The sequence below is a fragment of the Podarcis liolepis genome (assembly GCF_965112155.1).
Source record: "Podarcis liolepis genome assembly, chromosome: 10".
Taxonomy (NCBI): Eukaryota; Metazoa; Chordata; class Lepidosauria; order Squamata; family Lacertidae; genus Podarcis; species Podarcis liolepis.
The window spans coordinates 40287019-40312051 of record NC_139562.1 but is presented as its reverse complement, the minus strand read 5'-3'; the positions used below and the strand labels follow the sequence as shown (position 1 = coordinate 40312051).

General features: G+C 41.6%; 1 long non-coding RNA gene across 1 annotated transcript in view; it reads right to left on the bottom strand.

The window, feature by feature from the left end:
- LOC310687708 overlaps positions 1–20730 on the bottom strand; it is a 28433-nt gene extending 7703 nt beyond the window's left edge. Inside the window, exons 1-2 of the long non-coding RNA XR_014516554.1 lie at positions 20603–20730; positions 14251–14327 (exon numbers count right to left, since the gene is read on the bottom strand). This is a non-coding gene — a long non-coding RNA (uncharacterized lncRNA). The remainder of the gene's footprint in view (positions 1–14250; positions 14328–20602) is intronic.
- Positions 20731–25033: the final 4303 nt, after the last annotated feature.

The window sequence follows — 25033 nt, the reverse complement described above, 5'->3', positions numbered from 1 at the left end:
TAATTTTAGCAATGCTATATCAGCAAAAATTGATCAGGAAAGCCCTTTAAAACAGAATTTGACAGGGGCAGCCAATCAGGTTCCCCACCAGATGCTGTTGGACTACAACTCCCACTAGTCTCAGTCAGCATGCCCAATGGCTGGGAATGATGGGAGTTGTAGTCCAGTAACAGATACAGGTCTCTCAGTCTAGATGATGGAAATGAAGCACTTTCTGGTCTGTGAACATTCACAATTTCCTGTAAAATACCATGATATGATGGAGTAAGTTTCAGAATTTTTGAAATCTATGAAGACTAGAGATACCATATTAAAGATTAATAAGATTTATTTTAAGAACATTTCTGGGTTACTCCTTCTATGTTTCTACCACTTGTGTGATTCACCTTAGCAAGTTATCCCCAGGCCCTTTTTGTTGTGGGATGAGTTTAGGCAATAAGAGCAGATAAGCCAAGGTGGCCCACTATTAGGCTTTGCTGTTATATGTCTGAGTTGATTATCCAACTTGGTTATGGACTCCAGCAATTTCACAATTCTTGACTTCATTTTTTATTTCTTTAACGTGGGGAAAAATAGTAACATGCTTCACCTTGCTATGTTGTGAAAATGAATCAGGCTCCATATGCCCCTATACATTTAAAGCAATATCATCCCACTTCGAGCAGCTATGGCTTCTTGCAAAGAATCTTGGGACTTGCAATTTGTTAAGAGTGCTGGGAGTTGTTACGAGACCCCCTCACAAAACTACAATTCCCAGGGTTCCTTAGGAAGAGGGATTGCCTATTAGATCACTCTGTGAGAGGGGGGACAGGGGTCTCCTAACAACACTCAGTACTTTTAACAAACTACAGTTCCCATATTCTTTGGGAGAAACCATGGTTGTTTAAAGTGGTGTGAATGTATAAATGTACAGTACAGATGGGGCCTTAGATCAACATAATAAATCACTTTCTATATTAAAATTTCTATATCGCTCATTCATAATGAAAACACAGTCATCCTTTTCATACATATTATGTCCCGATCATTACAATGAGCTCTTTTGTCTCATCCTCACTCCACCCAATCACTGATAAGACTGATTTTTTTTCATTGTTCCTTACAGTTCCTTGCCTTCTGAAGAAAGATCTCTCTCATTTCTTCCTTGTTTGGAGGGGGGGGGGGAATTGTTCCTTGATTCTCTCGCCCTTGGATTCTTTTATGCTACTTTGGGCACAATAATAATCATGCTAGCTACATTTATAAAACAGCCTAGCATTTTGTAGGCATGCCAGCAATGTCATGGCTACCATGGTATTCTATGAACACTGGAGCATACAAAGGTAAATGGGAATTGCAATGTGAATCACACTTAGCACTGCAGAATGAAGCTTGACAGGAAAACTACATCTGACCCCACTATATTATTACAGGGTCCTCCCTCTCCCCCTCCTGGTAAGCAAAAGTGACCCACCTGCTAGGAAGCTAGCATAGCAGTTCCACCTCACCCAGCAAGCCACTTCTGAATGCAATAATTTCACATGGCTGCAATAACCAGCAATATACTTGACCGACAGACAAATTTGAGTATGCCTCTATGCTACTTTCAGATCCACAACATTTACAAGGCAGTTTCTCCTTTTAAAAAAAAGCATCCTGTCTTCATATATCACTTTCCCCTCCTGAACATGGATATTCATTTTCAGTTGCTTTGTTGATAACCAGTAATTTCCTCAAGATGCTCCCTTTCTCTCATTTGTGGATTTCTAATTGCTGGTGCATCTGCTCCCTTCAAAAGGAGCCCGTCTTGCCTTTGGGCTCCTCCTTTGTCTTTTCTGGGATATTTCATACGTTACTTTCAAAAAATTCCATTTAGGGAGATATTTGATGGACGGCGTAAATGTTTTATATGCCATAAGCCTTGCATGCAGTGGCTTCCAACGGGTCTAATTGCAGTGGGGAAATGGCACTAATGTATCTCACCTTTCAAATGAGACAATCTATGCCTGTTTCCAGAGATTATTTCAGATTTGGAAACACAGAGCATATCAAGCTGTCCTTACCCACACTTTGTGGTGCTGTCAAGGCAGGACTGTGAGGCAGAAGCCCAAGATCCCACCCAGCAAAACTAGCAAGAGGGCTTTAAAATGTGGGCTAGCTTACCACATTTTGAAGCGAATCTAGCGCACACGACTGCCTAAAGATTCTCCCTCGCACACACACCCCAATTAAGTATAGAGTCTAAAATTATGTAACTGCTCCACTGTGCACACACTTACTTGTCACTGATAACTTTGCTACTTTGCACTCACCCTAAAAGCTTGGGGGCTGCCCTAAAATACACATTTCTCAGAATGTAAAGGGCTATTTCAGAAAGTAGCATGCAGATAGTCAACAGGAAAATGTAATTAGCCCAATTTAAAAACTGGAACTGCTAATCACATTAAAACCATCTGGGTAAAAAAATAAATTAAAAATTAAATCACAGATTATTTTGATGTAACAAGAAAGCAGTGATGAATGGAGGGCGCCGAAGAAAAGAAAATGCCTGTTCCAATTTTAGAATACTGACATCAATGTCTTCCAGAGTCATCCCACACAATCTGTCAGCTGGCAGAGTCATACATTGGAGGATCAGAGTTGCGTAAGGTCACAGTTCTGCCTCCAGCCATTCTGCGCGCACGCATCCCTCTGAGACAAACACTGTAAGCAGCTCTTTGCACAAGGGGTAAGGCAGCCGATCAATCATCTGAACCAATTCTATCCCAGTCAGCATGTAATGGGGGTTTCCCTCCTCCTCTAGAGAGGTAGAGCCATGTTAGCCTTCTGAAGCCAAAACAACAGTCTTGCAGCACCTTAAAAAACTTAACACTTATTACAGCATAAGCTTCAATGGGCTAAAGCAGTAGTGGCTGGTGTGGTGGAACATCACTGCTCACCTGACCTCTAGTTGGATGCACCTCTGCATTATCCTCAACTGGGAAGTATATAAGCATGTTCATGACCAGCAGGAGTGCCAGCTTGGCCCTGCGACCATGGGTGCCTGGGGCCAAGGGTGCTATGAAGCGTGCCTGGCCCTGGCACTGAAATTTGTGGGTGCCCGGCCCCTTCATGGGGAATTTTGTGAGTGCTCAGGCACCCAGGTTCCCAGGAAGCTGGCACCTATGGTGACCAGTGAAGTCAGATGGTAATAAAATACAAAAACAGTGCTATGTGGCAATACAGTTAAATGGCCTTTCACAACAGCAGTAGTATGGGATAACCCTATCATCCTTGCATTGTTATGTAGATAGACATCTGTAGCGTGGCAGGAAGCCACTGTCCCTCCTCATGCCTAGAAGGATGGAATCAAATCTCCTGGTATGTTTTTATTTAGTGTTTTCACACTGGAGTCTCTCCCTCTTGTAATTCTTCCACAGTACTTTCTGGAGTTTGTTTTCTGTGAGGAATTTCAGTAGTCAGAGCGGAGAACACCTTTACAATAGCAATGGTTTAAAACAGGGGTCAGCAAACTTTTTCAGCAGGGGACCAGTCCACTGTCCCTCAAACCTTGTGGGAGGCTGGACTATATTTTTTGGGGAAAATGAACGAATTCCTATGCCCCACAAATAACCCAGAGATGCATTTTAAATAAAAGCACACATTCTACTCATGTAAAAACACCAGATAGGCCCCACAAATAACCCAGAGATGCATTTTAAATTAAAGGACGCATTCTATTCATGAAAAAACACACTGATTCCTGGACAGTCTGCGGGCCAGATTTAGGAGGCGATTGCGCCAGATCTGGCCCCCGGGCCTTAGTTTGCCTACCCATAGTTTAAAAGGCTTTGGATGAAATCTGTTCAGTGGTGCACTTAGGTAATTAGACTTAATAGCCTTATGTCCCTCCCTCAGCATTTAAATGGCAATGTGCATTTTGCTACTTACTTCAACATGTAGTACGTCAACCCTGCTCCGTCTAGCGGGTCCCAGCTCATCCTTGACAACATCTGCCCCAAAGTCTTGCCCTGATAGCACCACTGAATCTGGAATAACTGTTCATTAACACCTCCTCATTTAACACCATTGCTTTATTGCTGCTTCTGCTCTGGTTTTCTTATTTAGGGTGATTTACTGTGTTTTATTTGCTTGCTTTGCATTGTTGCTATGCCAGCCTTGTGGATCTTGATGGATGGAAAGATGGCGCAGAAATATTTTTAAACTCACCTGCCTCCAATACTGCCACTTTCACACTACCAATTGAAATAAATGAGAGTTGTACATGAGCTTTCATTTTATTTCAAGTCACAGAAGGTTGATGGCGGATTGGGCACTAGGCTTAGCACAGTCTCAGGCTCCAGTGTATACACAGTCATCTGAGAGTAAGTCTCAGTGAACTCAGTGGTGCTTACTTCTGAGTAGATTCACAGAAGACTGTGCTGCAAGTGATTTAAACGTGCTTCTTTAATGGGGGAATAGAAAGGGTATGTTTTGAGTGGTGTACAAAAGAGGAGGCAGAGGAAAATGCTCCCTAATAATGTGCCACACACCTGAAAGCTTCTTTCAGAAAGAAGGCTGTTTAGCGTAACTAAGACACTTTGGAGTGAAATGGCAGTCACATAGTTCATCTAAAAGGCTGCTATAAAGCAGGAATCAAAGGTGTAATCCAAGGCTTTTACAGCCTTAAGAGAAGAAAAGTGCAAATATTTCCTGTCCATTTTTTAAAAGTCATTGTTATTATGCAAACTTTCAGGAATTGGCCCACTTGCCAATATTCAACCTCTGTACCAAGTAAATCCTTCAGTGAAAAACTATCAACACAGGAAAGAGAGGCTGAATGGTGTAGGTAGAAATCCCCATTCAGCTTTGAAGTTTATGAGGAGACTGTGGCAGTCATTGACATGGTACATCATGGACATCTACATCATGGTAAACTGAACGATAGCTACAGATCATGGTTAAGGAGGTGAGATGGCATGTTGAAGCATGGTTTAAACCTCTTTTTTGTTGGCCTATCTTGGGAGTGACAATGGAAGAGTGTACCTTCAAGGGTGAAGTCAAACCACTGGAGAGTTACAGCAGCTGCTGTGGCTGTAGAGCCATGCAGTGGCCTAAAACGTCTGTGGAAGAGCAAAGAGGGAGAGAGAGCTCCTCCTCAGAAGCCAGTGGATTTGAGCATTCAAGCTAAGCCATGGTTTGGCTTCGTATTATGTGCTAACACAGCCATAGACCCTCAGCTGAATTTACCTCACAGGGTTACAGGGAAGATACAGTAGGAAGGGGAGAACCAAGCACACCATCCTGAGGTCCTATGGGAAAGTTGGAACATCAATGTAATAATAAATAAATTAATAAAATTGGGCATTTGGCTTCTTCAAAACCAATAACAGGATTTATATACCACTTGTGTGCCATTTATATACAACTTAATCATCAAAACCTCTAAGCAGTTTACATAAAATACATTATGTATACATTAAAAATGCTGTAAAAAAATCAAATGTTAAAAACACACTGACTGAATTTTCCAAAACATAAATGAGTTAAAATATGTGGTTAATAATAATAATAATAATAAGTAGTAGTAGTAGTAGTAGTTACATATTAAAATAGTTACATACATAAACTACAAATAGTTTTAATATGTAGTTACATATTAAAATAACTTCAAGGCCGTATCTAAAATAAGTTCTGAAACAATGCCTGCTCCATTTTTAATAAATATCTGTCAGAGTTCAAAAAGCAATCTACCCCTAAACAGTAACACCAAAAAATGCTAGCAATATGAAAGCTCACAGCCACCAACTCTTTTGCTCAATGTGCAGGTACTAAAGGTAGCACTCTCAACGATTTGGGTTAGTGGAAAGAATATTAAGGTGTGGAGAAGTGCCAAACATCAAACCCCTTTCATTGAAACTTTCCGATCCTCCTGGCATTTTGAGTAACAAAATGTTACTGACGGGTTTAAGTGACCTGGCAGGGCAAGCAGAACCACATTGCGTTGGCCTCATTCAGTCTTCTTTGACAGGCCCCAGAGAATTCCCCTCCTGAGCTGCATGAGCATTTGTTTTGTCAGTCACATTCACATATTGATAAAATAAAAACCATTGTATTTGTACCCATCTCTGGAATGAGTATAACAGTTCAAAATAGAAACTTCAAAAATTCTTTAAAAGAATAAAGTCAGAATATAATTGTGTAAATGTTATCATTTATAAACAATAAGCCTGGCTCTGTCAAAAAAAATTTTGTCCAAAAAATGATCACAAATTATTCCTCTTGGTAATATTATTAACCAGCATATGTTATTTATTCTTACTAGGTATCCCAAAACATTTACCATGTTTAGGGAAGTTTTTAATGACTGATGTTTTAATGTATTTTTAATCTTTTGTTGGAAGCCGCCCAGAGTAGCTGGGGAGACCCAACCAGAAAGGCGAGGTAGAAATAAATTATTATTATTATTATTATTATTATTATTATTATTATTATTTATTAGTGTTGTCAATATCAATTATTGAGTCTGTTATCTCTAGATATCCTTCAATTATGCATCTAGTTATGCATCATTGATCGGCACCTACATCCTTTTTCTTTTGTTCCATGCTTTAGGACTAAGAGTGGCAGAAAGTTCTATCTCAGAATCAGGTGGAGAGACTTTCACACTTAGGTTCTGAGGCCTGGGATCAGCCAGATGCAGTTCTGGGAGCACCTAATCAGGCCTGTTAGGACTCTCCATTTGACCTGCAAGGCTGTACCAGCCAAGCCACACCCACTTTCTCTACAGGTGAAAGTATTGATGCAACATTGGAGAGCAGTGCATCAGCTCAATGGACGTGTTGCTGCCGTGCAGATGCTGTAGTCATATTGACTGGCACATGGTTAAAGCATTTACAGTCGTACCTCTTGTTACATCAGTCTCTGGCTGCATTTTTTCAGGATACAAATGGGGGAAACCCTGAAGTGTAGACTTCACCATGCGCGCATGCGCAGAAGTGCTCTATCGCACTGTGTGTGTGTGCAGAGGTGGCTCTCTAGTTGCAGACTTTTCGGGGTGCGAATGGCACCCCGGAATGGATCGAGTCCGTAACTAGAGGTACCACTGTAAATGAGACACTTCTGGCCTTCCCCAGTTAATAGTGAAGAACTTGAACTCACAGCTCCAGTTCTGCAAAAAGCTGTAATGCATAATCATATTGGCACATAAGTCATGAGTTATAGGATTCAGCACATTCATGAGGCTGGATGCATTGCTAATCTGAGAGTAATGCATTGTTCCAACAAGCAACACACCCCCTGCACCTTTCCTTTGAAGGGAGGAGAAGAGTTCTGAGATGAGCAAGCAAACAGACATTCCTTTGAGTCAGCTGCCTCTGCAAAGCTCATTTGTCCTGGTGTCTCTCCAATGGAATACAGCAATGGAAGCAACAACAGGGCTGGTCCAGCATTAGAATTACTTTCACATTCACAGGGGACAAAGGCTCCTGAGTGATAGGAGGAGGCTTAGGTGCTGGTGGGTCAGGACTGCCTCCACCCAGAGCCCTCTGAATCAGCCCAATTTGGCTCAGGACACAGCTGAATCTGGTGCACAGCCCTACAGCACAGCTGAAAACTGTCAGCTCTCCAGTGTACTAGATGAGAAAGATTCTTCCAACGAATTGTACATATTGGTGACAGGTGCCAAAGTAAACTTGTCTAGTGTTGTAGTTTTCAAAAAACTGCAAGTGACTCGAGCACAAAAATAGTCCTTCAAGTCAGCGAAAAGCCAAAAGAAAACAAACAACCCTTGCAGTTTTCTGCCAATGTCCCATTAATTCAAAATCGCTAGGTAGCTCAAGACTAACTTTTGAATGAAATTCTGCATCTGATGGGTAACTCTGCATGCCAAGAAGCATCACAAAATAAATTAACGTGGTTAATTATGAAGTCTCCAGTAGGAGAATTAAAAAAGAAATGCTGACAAGCCGTTCAAGGCAGCAGTGCATCCAGATGCTCAGAAATGGCCTTACAGTGGTGCACAGTGCATGTAGAACAGGGTAAATGGTTACAACATTGTCTTAGGACAGGGGTAGGCAACCTAAGGCTTCTGGGCCGGATGCGGCCCAATCACCTTCTCAATCCGGCCTGTGGACAGTCCAGGAATCAGCGTCTTTTTACATTAGTAGAATGTGTACTTTTATTTAAAATGCATCTCTGGAGTATTTGTGGGGCATAGGAATTCGTTCATTTCCCCCAAAAAATATAGTCCAGCCCACCACATGGTCTCAGGGACAGTGGACTAGCCTACAGCTGAAAAAGGTTGCTGACCCCTGTCTTAGGTTGTGCCCAAGTCCAGCACTCTCAGCATATTTCAACAGTTCCATCCGTTAACTATCCTGAAACAAATCTTTCTGTGTTTCCAGTACATACAGAATGTGTGTTTCTCTCCCATAATCTTAACCCTGGTGTTTTTCACCTTAAAACACACCATGCTGAGACACTCTACAACAGGGGATGGCAGCACAGTGCCCATGGGCACCAGCGTGCCCACCAGTACCTCCTATGGCACCCACAAAAGTCTCAGTGATTATTCCCTCAAAAATCCACAGTGCATGAGAGACTGTTTACTCTTCTTGCTCAGTTCCTATTTGCGTTGGCTCATGCTCTCCTGACATACCCCCATGGCAGTCATTTTGCATTATGCCACGTGCCCAGTGTCAGCCATTTTGTGACTGGTTTCCACAGCACTTTCTCAAAATTCCAAACATGCTTACTGGCCCAGAAAAGTTGATAAGCCCTGTTCTATATCACGTCCCCCGGCAAAATGATCAATTCCCAACACACTGTGGTTACCAACTCACTGAGAGATGATTACAAAGTGCCTTGCCTTGCCCTTCTGCTCCTCAGGGACTCACTGGACCAGTTCTCTAATAGTGGACCAGGACCACCAGTTGCCTTCCATCTTAAATGAGGATGGAACTGGTCAATGAGACCTGATGGGCTCATTGTCTCTAAGCAGTCTCCACATAAGGTGGGAAAGTACTAAGATATAAGCCTGTTCCTTTGATGTCAGGCCCACAAAAATGTTACACCCATTTTATAGGTTCCCTTTGGTTTCTAAGCATATAGCAGTTATGTTAACCTTCTCATATTTTTTGAAAACTATTCCACCCGGATCATATATGGAATATAATTTCTGTGAATGAACCAGAAATGAATTTTTCATAGAGGAACCACCTTTAGTCTCATCCTTGTCACATCTCTCCGGCTCTAGTTCTATGCGCTGCATATGGATGGGGAGAAATGACTTTGACTGACATTTAATGCAAACCTACCTGATTCACACTGTCCAAACCAAAATGAAAACTACAGCTTTCTTGAGAAATTCTCACTTCTCTGAATTTTGTTATTTATCGTCAACCAAATAATGGATACAAAAATTTGTGCACAGCAAAATGCATGTATTAGTGAAAACAATTCAGTTAGGAAAATTGCTTGCAATAATGTGTACAAGCATTCCATGCAAACATGCATATGTCAGGAGAAATGTGTGGGGGATTTTCTTGCAGGGTTTGGAAAAATCTGAACACTGATGTGGAAATGGGACAGACTGAAGAAACTTAAATGAACAAATTCATCCACCCCTAGTCATGCAGTTGAGGTCAGACAGGGCCACTCCCTACTGGATGTCTAGCCTATTTTATTGTTGTTTAGTCGTTTAGTCATGTCCGACTCTTCGTGACCCCATGGACCAGAACACGCCAGGCACTCCTGTCTTCCACTGCCTCCCGCAGTTTGGTCAAACTCATGCTGGGAGCTTCGAGAACACTATCCAACCATCTCATCCTCTGTCATCCCCTTCTCCTTGTGCCCTCCATCTTTCCCAACATCAGGGTCTTTTCCAGGGAGCTTTCTCTTCTCATGAGGTGGCCAAAGTATTGGAGTCTCAGCTTCATGCTCTGTCCTTCCAGTGAGCACTGAGGGCTGATTTCTTTAAGAATGAAGATCTTTTCGTCCCAGCAGGCATTCACTATGCTACTACAACTCTTGTGTAGTGTCAGCTACACATGCTCCTTCATCTGAGTGAAATTCCAGAAAAATTGTGATTCCGGAATAGAGGCACATCTTAAGCCAGCAGAGCTGGTGTTGACACTTAACCCTGGACATTTGTTTGCTGACACGGTGACTCAGAAGATTGGGCCATTGAGATAAAAGGGATATGAAATTGCTTTATTTCTGTTGGAGCAAATTGATGTGCAACCCAGTACCATAACATTACATTTGTTCACTTGCTGCCATCCCACTGGTGTTAAAGCTGCTGGCTTTCAGGTAGTTTGTGGATCACAGTTTAATCTCTCTTGCTTGAGTTAAAGCAACTCTGCCCATGATGAGTTCCTTTAATAATTCCAGCTTGCTTCAAAGCAAGGAGCTGTTTAACCTGGCTTTCATAATGCTTTTGACTCTAAAAATACGGCTGGTTTGTGAAAAAACGAACCTATTAACACAGGGTAGGTGGGGGAAATATGAATGCAAAGAAGTTTAAAGGCAGTATAAACAATGAAGTGCCCTCAGCATGAAATCAGGCAAAGCATGATAATATTTTATAACCCTCTAAAAACCATTGCCAAACATTTTGAAAGCATTGCATAATATCAGTGTTTTGGGTGTGGGTTAATAATGTTGAGCTCAGAAAGAGGAGAGAGCATAAATATTAGATGGCACAGCACACTTTGAAGGTTGTGATGCCTCTAAAACATTTTGAGATCCTGCAACGAAAAAGGTGAGTAAAGATCTCAAACTCTATTAATGAATTATTCAAGATGCAGAACTTGGTTTTGGGAAATGTGACATTTCTGTAAGCAGTCTTATCTTCATTCCAGTGCCACCCAAACAATAATCATCCCCGGCTATCTCAATGTATAAAGTGCTTTACAATTCTAATCTCCTTCTATCGTCACAACTCTGTAGAGCAGATAAAGCTATTTGCCTGCAGTTGTGAGTTCAACTGCTGAGCTTCCAGGCCATTGAGTATCAATAGCAAGCAATGCAGTGGCTGAGTACCGGAACTGCAACAAGGACTCTCATTGCCCACTGTGGAGCATTTTGCATACAGAGATCCTCAAAAATATAAAGAAGGATATAAACAGCTGCCATATGCCTGGTAACACTGGTTCTCTCTCCTGCCCTGTACTGAAGGGCAGCAGGTCTCTGGAGTTTTGATCTGAAGTATTCTATGTGCTTTGTTAACAAAGGTCCTCTACAGATGGCAGCACTTGAACCCTGGACTTTTTGCATAAAGGTAGCAATGTAAACAAGGAGATGAAGATGTAGTTCAAAAGACAGAATTCACAATTTCCTGCATGCAAGCCCATTCCTTTAGTATCTACACCACATGATCAGTCCTCACAACTTTAAACTTTATATATTAATTTTCAGAATAAATTATTATTATTATTATTATTATTATTATTATTATTATTAGAAGAGTTTGGATTTGATATCCCGCTTTATCACTACCCGAAGGAGTCTCAAAGCAGCTAACATTCTCCTTTCCCTTCCTCCCCCATAACAAACACTCTGTGAGGTTAGTGGGCCTGAGAGACTTCAGAAAAGTGTGACTGGCCCAAGGTCACCCAGCAGCTGCATGTGGAGGAGCGGGGACGTGAACCCGGTTCCCCAGATTACAAGTCTACCACTCTTAACCACTACACCACACCGGCTCCCTATTATTATTATTATTATTATTATTATTATTATTATTATTGACAAACTAGAGCATCTGCAGAGAAGGGTGGCCAAGATACTCGAGGATCTGGAAACCAAGCCATATGAGGAATGGTTGAGGGAGTTGGGCATGTTTAGCCTGTTTAAGAGGAGACTGAGAGGAGATATGAAAGCCATCTTTAAATATGGTTGTCACATGGAAAATGGAGGAAGCTTCATTTCTCTGGCTCTAGAAGGTAGGATCTGAACCAATGGATTCAAGTTACAAGAAAGGTAGATTCTGACTAAAAATCAGGAAGAATCTTTGGATGGTAAGAGCTGTTCAACAGTGAAATGGACTCCCTCGGAAGTTGGTGGACTCTCCTTTACTGGAGGTTTTTAAGCAAAGGTTGGATGGCCATCTGTCATGCATACTTTAGTCGAGATTCCTGCATTGCTGAGGGTTGGTCTGGATGACCCTCAGGATCCCTTCCAATTCTACAATTCTATTATTCTGCTTTTCAGGTCTGCTTTGATAGACATTGTCCATTCACTCTAAAATTACGCATAGGATGTGTATATAATGGAACAGACCACTCAGTCACTAAATTGGCTGAATCCTGTTAGGTTAAAAAGGGAGCACCTTTCCCCTTCTATACAGTTTGTCATCTCTTTTCCAGCAGATGAGAGCATATCTTCAACAAACAGGATTGGGGATGAGTAATTGAATTCCCTTTCATTTATTCTGCTCACTCTTTCAGAAATGATATTATGTGACACGGAAAGCTACATTCAACCCCATATTTTGTTAAAATAAAAGACAACTTCCCAGAAGAATGACACATTTCTGCAAGTGGATAGATTGAAATGCACAGCTGATAAGAAACTGGATTCCATTTTTCCTCTCCAAAAGCCTTATGCACTCCAACATCAAAGTGCCTTCTTAAGGACTCTTTTCTGGCAGTTCATTAGAGTTGATGCCAGGGCAGCAAATCACTGTCAGTTGTCCTTTAGACTTCTTACAGATCACCCAGTGTAATAATGCAGAGACTTAGTAAGGTACCAAGGAACATTAAATAAAATAAAGATTACAGAGATCACAAAGGGCATTCTGTGTTGATATTTTGTCCTCAAATGTCCATTCCTTTGAAAATATTATGCAATATTGATATGGTATTAGAAAATGAGAAAGAGCAACACATTCCAAATCCACCTTGCGCTGGGTTGTGGCTAAGCTGGCATCTCCAACATCACTACCCACAACTCACAAATCCTCAGCCATACCTAAGAAAGTAGCTACATCTGTCTGTCACTGCCCACTACCATATTCAATGGGCTTGGGTTAAAACATATCTCAAGGGGTGCAATCCAAACATGTATACCATTAGCAAACTCATTTTCCAAGCATCAGTCTTCATGCTTCAGGGAACCCCAAGTTTTGCAGAAGAACAAAAAACAAAACAACAAAACACAACCATCCTGCAAGGGTAAAATCCAAATCCTACAGGGTGGAACCCAAAAGTAGCATGGTGAATACTGAGCTTCCTGAGTGAAAACAGAATGCTCAGTGTTTGGAGGAGGGTAAGGAAAACTGGGGATTAGAGTACCCTTGCTGGAATCCTGAACAAAGGTCCTATTTGTAACTTGTAAGATGCTCTAGTTTAAATGCACACAAAAAAGGCAGGGTATCCAGGCATCCTTACTTCATTTCCCCCAGCTAGTAAGAGCTGTCTTAGGATGCAGTCCAACTAGACTTGTATAGTCTTGACCTTCACAAAAAGTGTATGTGGCTGGACAAGAAGGCAGTGGTGATCATTGCCCAAATACTGGCACCACCAGTCCTGTTAAATGTATCATTGAAATGATGAAGCTTAAAAAACACTAGTAGAGAGCTTGGAGGGAAGTATAAATAAATACTTTTGAAATTAATGGGTCCTTCTTTCCCTTTATTATTTCATAGTTAGCCACCTTATACATCAAGTAGCAGAAAAACGCACAAAGAGGAAGAGATATAAAGAAAATAGTCAGGGAAAATGTTGCATACAATCCTTTGGCCTGGAGCAACTATCGAAACATACTTTCAGTGTTACAATAAATCAGCAGGAAGAAGAGGTTTTTTTGTTTTGCTTTTAAGAATGCTTGTGGGCACTTTAACTTTCATCCTAGCCATTCATGTACAGTCTGTGTGCTGCTATCATTTTTGTGTTCAATCAACAATAAAGGCAGGGGGCTTAAGTTGTTTGGCAAATTATCTGAGCATACTTCATGTGCAAGCTTGTCTCTTCACCAGCCCTCCCGCCCAACTGAATGCAGGAGAAACCAGTCAAAATGGTGGCAAATCAGACCCGTTCAAAATGGCAAATTCAAGCAGCATTTCATTTGACCAAAAAATTGTTTTCACAATTCTGTGAAATGGTGCTGGGGGGGGGGTTCATCTTGCTACTGATATGAAGTAAAGAAAGTGAGAAAGATTTCTGAAAGCAGGGGGGACTTTAGCAACTTTCTACAAGCACACATGTACACAGGTTTCTTGTTGTTAACATGAGTGCATTTTGATTCATGATTATTCATAAGCATCAGCTATGAACTGCATAAGTTGGCCTTTACCTGGTGGTGCATCTGGAATGAGGGAGAAAATAGCAGCAATGGGGCTCAGTTACGTGTTGTGAAGGTTTCAGGTTTCACTGCGGGAAGAAGAAGCATGAAATGGCTGTCAACCTATCTCTGGAGATATAAAATCCAGCTGTCACCCAGGACTATCTCCACCTTTGGTGAAACACATAGGTCCCTTGGTCCATGGAGAGCATGGTGGAGTCCTTGGAGATAATGTACTTAAAAATGACGGGAAGGTGTTATACTGTGGTTTTATATGAGCAATATATGGTGAGCAAGAAGCATTATCATGACAATGACATGCTTAAAGTTATTAATCAAAGGTTACCAGGGCTCGAATTCCATGGCTCAAATTTTTGAAGCTTGTGTGAATCAGCATATGATGAAATGAGTCATGCTCATTCAGTGCATTGTCCCAAAGGGTACATAAAAGCAGCCATCAATATACTGTTCAAGGTTTTTCTGCCACTCAACATGACAGTTTGTGCTTTGGTTTGAGGAGATGGGTACTAAAAGGGACTTGTTGAAGATATGGCATTCCTGTATGCACAGGAATGCTTGTATTTCTAGTTTGGCTTACTGTAGATAAGAGCACAGGTTTTCATGTAGCTCTAAAGCATTACGTCTTAGGAAGGAGGAAAATGCAAAATTCTACATCCTAGAGAGCATTTCCATTTCAGAAAGCCTATCCCTGTTTCTGTCTTCAAGGTAAAGGATCTGCAGCTCAGTGGTAGAACCTTGCTTTGAATGCAGAAGGTCCCAGGTGCAATTCTCAGCATCTCCAGGTAAAGCTGAGGGATAACACTGTTTGAAATCTTGGAGAGCTGCTGCAGTCAGGGTGGACAGTACTGAAGTAGAAGGGGCAAATGATCTGATACAGTAGCAGGCAGCTTCCTATGCTCCTCTGAAAGGTAAACAGACTCTTCTGATCTGAAATAAAAACTAAGTGCCATGACCTAAAGCAGGATTAACCCTGCCACGGCATCTTTCAGAGTCATGAAATGATAGCATTTAATTTCCAGCATCCAGGTTGTTTACCCATGGCCATATGAAATCTATACCTGCAAATAAGCATGAGCATAGATTCCAAACCTTTCCCTGTCTAATTTACTTACCCACTTTGCATGCAAAAGTTGCGCTGTAAATTCCAGGACAGCATGAGATTTTAAATGACTTCATTACAATGCTCAAAGGCAATGTTTTATTCCTTTAGTCCTAGATTCTATTTGTGTTCGCCACCAAGGATAAAATGGGAGGTGGTACTGTATGCATCTTAAAAAGTAGAGACATCACCTTGCCAACAAAGGTCCGTATAGTAAAAGCTATGGTTTTCCCAGTAATGATGTATGGAAGTGAAAGCTGGACCATAAAGAAGGCTGATCGCCGAAGAATTGATGCTTTTGAATTATGGTGCTGGAGGAGACTCTTGAGAGTCCCATGGACTGCAAGAAGATCAAACCTCTCCATTCTTAAGGAAATCAGCCCTGAGTGCTCACTGGAAGGACAGATCGTGAAGCTGAGGCTCCAATACTTTGGCCACCTCATGAGGAGAGAAGACTCCCTGGAAAAGACCCTGATGTTGGGAAAGATGGAGGGCACAAGGAGAAGAGGACGACAGAGGACGAGATGGTTGGATAGTGTTCTCGAAGCTACAAACATGAGTCTGACCAAACTGCGGGAGGCAGTGGAAGACAGAAGTGCCTGGTGTGCTCTGGTCCATGGGGTCATGAAGAGTCAGACACTACTAAACGACTAAACAACAACAACAACAACAACTGTATGCCAACAAGTCATTCTTCCTCTGGCAGCTTCTAAAGGTCCAATTCTCAACTGTTATTTGGCGTTTATCTCCTGGATTTTGAACCCATAGTTTCCACCTATCCCACCAGCTTGGGGTAGTTTACAATGTGAGACCACCTACTAAAAATAAGCAAATAAAATGCAAGCTAAATAAAGCATGTACTTGTTTCTTCATACCTACCAAAGCTTCCTGATCTGATGAGCCTCTCTAATTGACTCTACTACCACCAAGGGTGATCTTCAGTGGCAAGAGGAAAGCATGCACAGATATCCCTTAGCCTGCCATGTTTCTGAGGGTTTTTTGTTGGGGTGGGGAGGAGTCTAAGTCTCTCTCTCTCTCTCTCTCTCTCTCTCTCTCTCTCTCTCTCTCTGGTTATGTATATGTGATTGTTTCAAATCAACATGGTTCTGGAGCAGCCAGTGTGGAAGGTTATTGTTGAACACCTTGCATATTATGCCAGAAAGACTGGGGTACCCAGGCCAGTTACAGAAACTTTTAGCTCTTGTCTAGAAGTTCTGGGAGTCTCCTGGACAGCTCCTCTGCTCTTCAGCACTTGACCCACTGACTTGTGTTAATCTTGCTGAAACTGCTGGACAGCTCCCCTGGCTCCCCTGGAAATATGGAGAGGACAGACTGGAAGAGAAGTCTAATGATATTTAGTTAGGATCAAATTTAGGGTACACAATAGACCCTTAGCATATAGAATGTAGTATATAGAATGTAGTTGAAGTCATGCCCCAAACTAGAAGTCGGGGTATACTTGAGGACAGAGTTTGTGAGCAAAGAAAACACAAATACATTGAAATGGATTTAAGTCTGCAGTGTTGCTAGGATGTTTTCTGGGCAGTAAGGGGGATGCTTTTTAGAACATGAAGGCTTGTGTATTTGTTTCTGCTCCATCACAACCCCTTACTACTCAAGTTGCATATGTGCAGATTAAATGGCTTGTTCCAATTCTTCCAATGACAAAAGAAATTTCTTTCTCTGTAATGGCTGCCCAGAAATTCCAACAATTCAGTGAATCAGGAAAAATGAAACAATGTCTATTAGTGTATTTAAAAAGAAGATAGTGGAATTGATGTTTTGAAACTCAGTACATTAAACTGAAACTCTTTCTGGATAATATAAGCATAGAAAAGCAAATGCATACAGTAAATGCATATTATTGTTCTGAATAATATAACATTCCACTCAAATGTATTACAGTGGATTGCCCTAGCACATGAGAATAGGAAAAGTCACTTCAGGATTCCAATCAGTAGAGAGAAAAGCTGTCTGGCAAAATCAGTCGGCCAGCTACTACAGCATCTCCGTTCTATTTATAGAAAGCCTTTCAAAGCAAGCTCTGCTGCTGTCTGTATCATGTAGCAAAATTACAACTGCAGGACAAGCATTTTGTAGTATCTGTGGCACTTGGCAGAAGTAAGAATTGGTTCCCAGCCAAGACCAAAAAAAAATTGATATGGCTGATTATGATTGAGGGGGTGAGTGGAATTATGCAAAGGTAGTCACTGGAGTAGCTTCCGAAGGAACATTAGGCAAAGGCTTTTGATGATCCCAAGAATGTGCTTTGCTGCTGGGCTGGAATTGATGCAGACTTCATGAGAAAGATATGGGATAAGTGCACCGTCAGGCCTCTACAATTCGCAACCCATCATGCTGACCCACTATATTTTGTGGCCTCTTCAAAGCTTAACAGTCCAGAGCAAAAGCAGAGACATTTATTGAGTATCTCCTGAGCAACCCTTTCCTGCTTAGTGGCTTCTTTCTGCAGGCTTCACATATATTCTCAGCAGGAAAAATGCTCACAGAACACTTGTGCTGGGCAAGGAATTGATGCTATTTTAAAATGTATGGGGATGCTATTCTCCTGCAGTCGATTGGATGTTTGGCCTTTTAGAAACGAAAAGAGGGCAGGTATATTGTCAGCATCTCTCCCTAAATAGAAATGCAATGCTTAGCCCTGTGACTACTTCTTGCCACAGCTGGACTCCATATCCTTCATCAGAACTGTATTGAATACCGATTTTCTGTACTGAATGTCTAAATATAGACAGCCTGTGTGTGCTGAGAAAGATTTGGAGTGGTGAACTTTGCATGTTTGGATGAATGCACATAGAATCCTCTACATCGGGGTGAAGTGCCTCCAGCCCAGAGGCTCAGAGGTTAGGCAGCACAACCATTTTGAGCAAACCACATCCACCTGACATGTGATATCTGGCACAGAAAAATTCAAGCTGTGGCTGCAAAAGAAGAATCGGGAATGTGCTCCTGATTCATCCTTTGAAGTCAAAATTTGAATTTGCAAATAGCTTTCCTTTGTAGCCATGCCAGCTTGATTTTTTTTTTATTTAAAAAATGGTGAATTCAAGTTAGAGATGCAGAAGCAAAATCTTCATCTGCAGCCATGGGTGGCACTGAACAGCCATGCCCCCCCCCCCCCCGGTCAAAGTAGCCTATTGAGGGTCAAGCCCTCTCCTTGATCACTTTTAGATCAGAGTTGCTAATCACATCACAAATCCCAAGCACATTCAGCCAGATGTACAAAGATTTGTGCTCATGGTACAAAGGGTTAAGGCAGGGGTCAGCAAACATTTTCAGCAGGGGGCCGGTCCACTGTCCCTCAGACCTTGCGGGGGGGCAGACTATATTTTGGGGGGGGGGTGTGAACGAATTCCTATGCCCCACAAATAACCCAGAGATGCATTTTAAATAAAAGGACACATTCTGCTTTTGTAAAAACACGCTGATTCCCGGACCGTCTGTGGGCTGGATTTAGAAGGCGATTGGGCTGGATCTGGCCCCCGGCCTTAGTTTGCCTACCCATGGGTTAAGGCTTCAGCCAACAGGGACAGGGGTGTAGGGAGTGTGGCTCTCCTAGTCAATAATAGCAAAGAGGATGAAAGTTAAGAGACACTTGCCACTAACCAAAATGGCAATTGTATCGGCTGAAAGCATCAGGAATGAGACCAATGGATTTATGTATGTGGCACTTCATTAGAAATTTGCTGTGTGAGTGGTGCAGGATTTCTAGTGGAGGACTGCTGAACAATCTAAAATGTATTTTCAATAAATCTCAGAAAAGTGGTACCCAGAAGTAGTTTGAAGTTGGGTAAAAGGGATTGAGAGATGAAAGCTTTGGGGGGGGGGGTGGAATTAAAAACCCTGTAGCAATCACAATGTTTCAAAGAGAGCATCCCCTGACATGTTAATGCCTTTCCCAGAGTGGCTGGGGAAATCCAGCCAGATTTTTTTGGGGGGGGAGGGTTAAATAATAAATTATAATTTTATATTATATTATATATTATATTATATTATATTATAATTATCATTATAATACCTATGAGTGACACAGGTTACAATTTATGTTAATGACTGCAAGTACAGAATCTTTTCAAAGTTATTCTAGGTAGATGAATGTGGAATCCAATGATTAGGACTGGGTGATAACTGGTCTTCAACTTCACAATATATCACCAGCTAAACATCACGATATACCAATTTATCACAATGTCTGAAATAAGGATGGTGCATTGGCTGGCTTCATGGTTTTTCCCACATTGTGATTTTTGCATAATAGTGCACACACACACATCCATCATGATTCACAATATATTGCCAGGTCAAAAATTATGAAACCAATATCATGATATGGACATCAAACTGGTTTTGGAGGGGGCATTATATTGAGTGTGTGTGTGGTAGAGAAGGAGCTTGCCATCAGAGATGGATTTAGGGAGCATGACCAGTTCAGTTGCACTGGGTGTGGGGCCTGGGAGGACTGTAAGAGGGGGTCTGCAACTGTGATGTAAAATGGAAGACAAGAGGTGGGGGGGCACTGAATTTTGGTGTTGCATAGAACGTTGCTGAAATTTTTGACCCCCAAGGTCCGCCTCTGCTGCCTTGCCATACAAATGGCATTTCCCCTGTAGATCTGTTAATTTAATTTTTGTATCTGCAAAGAACTGCTGTCTATTTGGTGTCAGGCTACATTGGCCCAAGGGCTATATCCCCTTCTAGGCATCATTCTGGAGGCCAAATGCCAGTGGTGGGCGGGGGCAGAGGCAAAAGTGGGTGGAGCAATGGATATAAATGTTGTCTTTGTAGAATAGGCTAGTTCCTACTCACTCATCCCTCTCTATCCTTTATTCAGGCAAGCAAGATGCACTATCAAAGTTCAATTATGTGTTTTAGCCAGGCAAAAGCACTCAAAGAGAGTGCCCAGTAGGTTTGATGATTGGTATGCCCTGGGGAGAAGGAGTGTGGCCTGAGGAGGAGTCTCAAAAGGCCATACAGAGAGGCCTGGAGATCTGCATTTATGCACCAGGCCTGAGGTTTCGCATTGCTGGGCTACAGTATCTGAGCATCCACACTTAACTGGATGACTCCAGTGGAACTCAGAGCAGGATTTCACAACCAGTATCAGACTCTTTAAATGGCTTACACATGCCCCCCCCCCAAATTTGGCTAAAGCCAAGAACATGTTGACTTGACCGATCAAACAGAATGATGTGATATGAGTTATATAGAGCAAGTTATACATACATAATTGGGTGGTTACAATGGACTCAGATGTGATTTAGTGGAGAGATGACAGGCAATGCTGTAATAATTGAGTAATATAGATGGGTCTATAGGCTAAGGCCATGATTTGATAGCGGTCCTTTGCTTAAACGGAAGATAGTGGTGTATGTCAAAAGAGTTCAAGAGAAAGATCTTTACATAGTTTATGCTGTGTAGTAACCGTGCCAATATCTGCAGTGTGAGATCAGAGCATTGCCATGGCAACAGTTGTAACACACAAAAAACAGGTACGTAAATTATGGATGCATCCAAGTAGCTAATCATTTGAAGCGTCTTATGCTCAAATGTAATGATTTCTAAAATACATAATTCTAGGAATTAAAGAGAGCAAACCACAGATTTATTTATATTTATTTACTACTACAGCATATATAAAAAAAATCAAAGTGGTTTAAAACAATCTGAGATAGCATATAACACAAAACATCCTAGATTTTACTTTAGAAATATCTTCTATTGCAGCAGCCTTAGTTAAAAGTACATGGTATAAAGCTTGATGAACAGGAAAGTCTTCAGTGGGGTTATAATTTGCTTTGTTCTATTTTTCTAGCTTCAATATACTTGAAATATGTTTATGCTTTTTATAGCTTTCTCCTGAGCCCAGTAAGCAAATCTGCCACCCTTATCGCTTCCACCCCTTTTAAGCTCCATAGGGGATCAGTCATTTTTCTCTGAAGGATTTCAGGGTTGCTTGTGCTGCCAAATGGGACATGACAGAGACAATATCTTCTGAATCATATTATAAAAATTGTCATCTTGACACTGTCAGGGTCTAAGGGGAAATGACATAAATTTTACTCATAGAGCTGGAAATTCTAATCAAAACTGATTCTGCTCTTAAAATATTGGCAGGACTGTTCAAATAACTTAGAAGGTTACTTGTTATCCTGTCAAGTAAATACATGGAAATATACACCTCTAATGATGAGGTATGCTATAAACATAGACAAGTGTCCTTTCCTTACTTTGGAGAGTATTTAAATGCACTGCATGGTTCCCTGAACATGGAATGACAGGCGTTCTGAACACGGCTCACAGCCAGAATGGGGAACCTGTGGCCCTGCAGATGTTGTTAGACTCGTAACTCCTCTCAGCCCCAGTAAGCATGATCAATGGTCAACACCGATGGGGAGTAGTCTGACTTAAATCAATATTCAAGGTGCAAGAAATATGGATGAACACGCTTTTCACTATTGCCCTCTGCATGTTCCAGGGCAATGATCTGCACTGGAGAAGCCTGATCTACACATGGAGGCTTCCTTACATTTTGGAACCCTGGATATCTAGATTCCAAAATATGTGAGAGTCTCCACGTGTACAGGTGGTTTCCTTGCCTCAAAGCTAGTACACCTGCACATACTCTCCAGTCCTTGTCTGTTGTGGGTGAAATAGAAAATAAAACTACATGATCTCATCTGGGGCCCCTGGAGGGAGAACTCAGGAAGACCTCCCTACTTTTAGGGAAAGGGGTGATATGAAAAACCATCTCCTTGGGCAGAGACAAGGCCATTTGCTTGGGGAATCCATTGAGTCATTTACTTCTGTGGGTAAATGAATAAATGTGGATCTAATTCAGCCCACTTACCTCTTTATTTCCAGCTTCAGGGTCAATGCAGGAATGGTCTCCGCTGCTGTTTTCCACACGCTCCCTTCTCACAATCTTTCCTCATAGCAAAGCAATAGACAAAAACAGAAGCACAGCTGTCCTTGTAGCCTATGCAACAAAGCTTCTCTGTGTGCATCACCCAATTTACAACTTTTAAACAGGATGCACATCTAGATATTAATTCCCATCCATGTATTCATACATAGAAATATTCATCTTTTTGAAAGCAGCGCAAAGAAAACACATTTGCACTCCAGAGGGCCTACAGATGTGCATCTGATTTACACCTCTAATCTAGGAGTTTGTATATTCATCTCCTTAGCTAATGTGTGGCAAAGAAGCACAGGACCTTCTCTCCCCCCCTACCATTATTTTTTTAATCCCACACAACAAATATAACAAAAGAAGATCATTACTTACAACCCACAACATTTTCCCCCACGGGCCTTCATTTGTCGCAGCTTGTTGTGTAGCTTGCTGGCTTTTTATTGGTTAGAAGTTTAGACTACCTGTTATATTGGTTCTAAAGAGTTCTGTAACAGCAAGTCTAGTAGTTGAAGGACAAGAAAATCTCTCTCACTCTCTCTCTATTGTGTGGTTTTTAATACTTCAATCGTTGTCATGGCACTGCAGATGCATTAATGTTGAATCTGGTCATACAATGTCTCTTAGAGTCCTTTTATAACCATTATGATACTTGACTTCAATTGGCACTTTCATGACTAAGGAAGAATATCTTGATATTTCTTTGTCTTGGGAAATGTTGGCTTCATTGTATTAAAATTACAGGCTTGGGGTCTTGCGGTGGAGGAGCGATAGTGCTTCCATCCTACACAAAGAAAGATCTGTGTTCTCAAAATCTTGTGACTTGCTTGAAATGTAGTAATTTGTATCCCAACAACTCATCTGGTATTCTCATACCCTATTCCCCCAAATAAAGTTCCTCTTTCTCCGTAAGCTTGGTTTATCTTTCGACTTTTCAAATGAAATTGAGCTTTGCTTACAAATGAGAACTTTTTAAATACCTTCCTCTAATCTAATGGTAACCTTTTCAGTTCTAACATTGCCGTTGTTACACAAAACACCTTCACGCATGCTCATCTATACTGTATTGTGCTTGTGGTGATGAAACCTCTGGCACTCACTGCTTGAATGTGTGTTATAATTCAGAATGTTCATTTGTTCATGGAACAAAGCAGTTTACAGACTGGCTTCTGTGAGGAATGGAAAAGTCGTCAGCATGGCTGGGATAAAAGCACAGGGGACAGCTGAAGAAGAGGCAAAGAAATGAAGGAAAGCTAATAGATTGGGAGCTCAGAGGCATGGTGTAATTTGGGAATATGTGCAAAATTACACTAACAGCTTTGTTTGTGTCTTTAGTTACCCTTCCCCTGTGTCTGATCTCTGTTCAGAGTTGAGATGCTAGCTGTAGTGGGCATTTTGAAACAGCTCAAGGCTACAGGCCTCTGGCATGACTCACCCACCCACCCCCACCCTTTCTCCAATGAATGTGGTATGTGCATTGGCAGGTATAAAGCCAAGGCTAGAGTCAGCAGTGATGTGGGAGGGGGTTGGTGATGATGGTAGTGCTCTCTTCAAACTTGGATCTCTTGATATACAGGTTGCTGTACTTATTGGAGGTTGCCGCCCACACATTTCTATTGCGCTTGCTGCTCTTGTAGTGGCTCCTCTGTAAAACCTCTTTAAACAGCTTGCAGCAGAGTTTCTTCCTGGCGGCAGAAGACAAGAGACTATGAGACTTGTGCAAAATACTCAGTCAAGAGTTACTTTATTTCTTGGCTGGTTCACAAGCGACTATTTACATACGGTACATACAGTATAAACTCACAGCATGTGGGTACTCTTTCCTCATTCAGGCAAATGCAACCTGCAACTTCCTCTTTTTTATTTTCGTCCCAAGCTATAACCAATCAGCCTAGATTGTCACTCCTAACTATTAAAGAAAACTTCTTTAGAAGAAAAAGAAGAGTTTGGACTTGATATCCCGCCTTTCACTCCCCTTAAGGAGTCACAAAGTGGCTAACATTCTCCTTTCCCTTCCTCCCCCACAACAAACACTCTGTGAGGTGAGTGGGGCTGAGAGAATTCAGAGAAGTGTGACTAGCCCAAGATCACCCAGCAGCTGCATGTGGAGGAGCGGAGATGCGAACCCGGTTCACAAGATTACGAGTCCACCGCTCTTAACCACTACACCACGCTGGCTCTCTTTAAATTACAAACACCTTTTTCTGTTTCTTTGAAGAATGACTTCCTAACAGTACTTAGTAGTATAGTTTATGATGCAGCAGCATATCTTGACTTTATGTACATCATGTATTCGAATTGTCTTGTGTCTTGAAGCAATAAAACACTTTACACTGAACTGGGTGGGTAAGGAGTATTCTTCACTATCTACTCTGGAAAGGCTGACAATGAGACAGGAGAAGATTCTGAAACTTTGCTTGACTATGACTATTCTGCTGGTGATGCACAACTCTGCTAATCATACTAGTATAGGTGTGATATCAAAACACAGTCAAAGGAGGATTAAGGAAGGGTGTAGAGTAGACAATGAACCAAGTTTGGGCATTAAAATGTAGGGATGCTTTAGGACACAATCTCTATGAATTCCAGTGTGGTTAGATCCATGCCTCCTCCACTAAAATGCAGATTGGAAGGTCATTATCCTTCAGATTTTGCACTTCTCTGAATTTTGCAGCAAAGTTCCTGTCTCAAAAAAGTACCAAAATGCATTTTAAATGTGTCTTTTAGAATGTCATCTATTT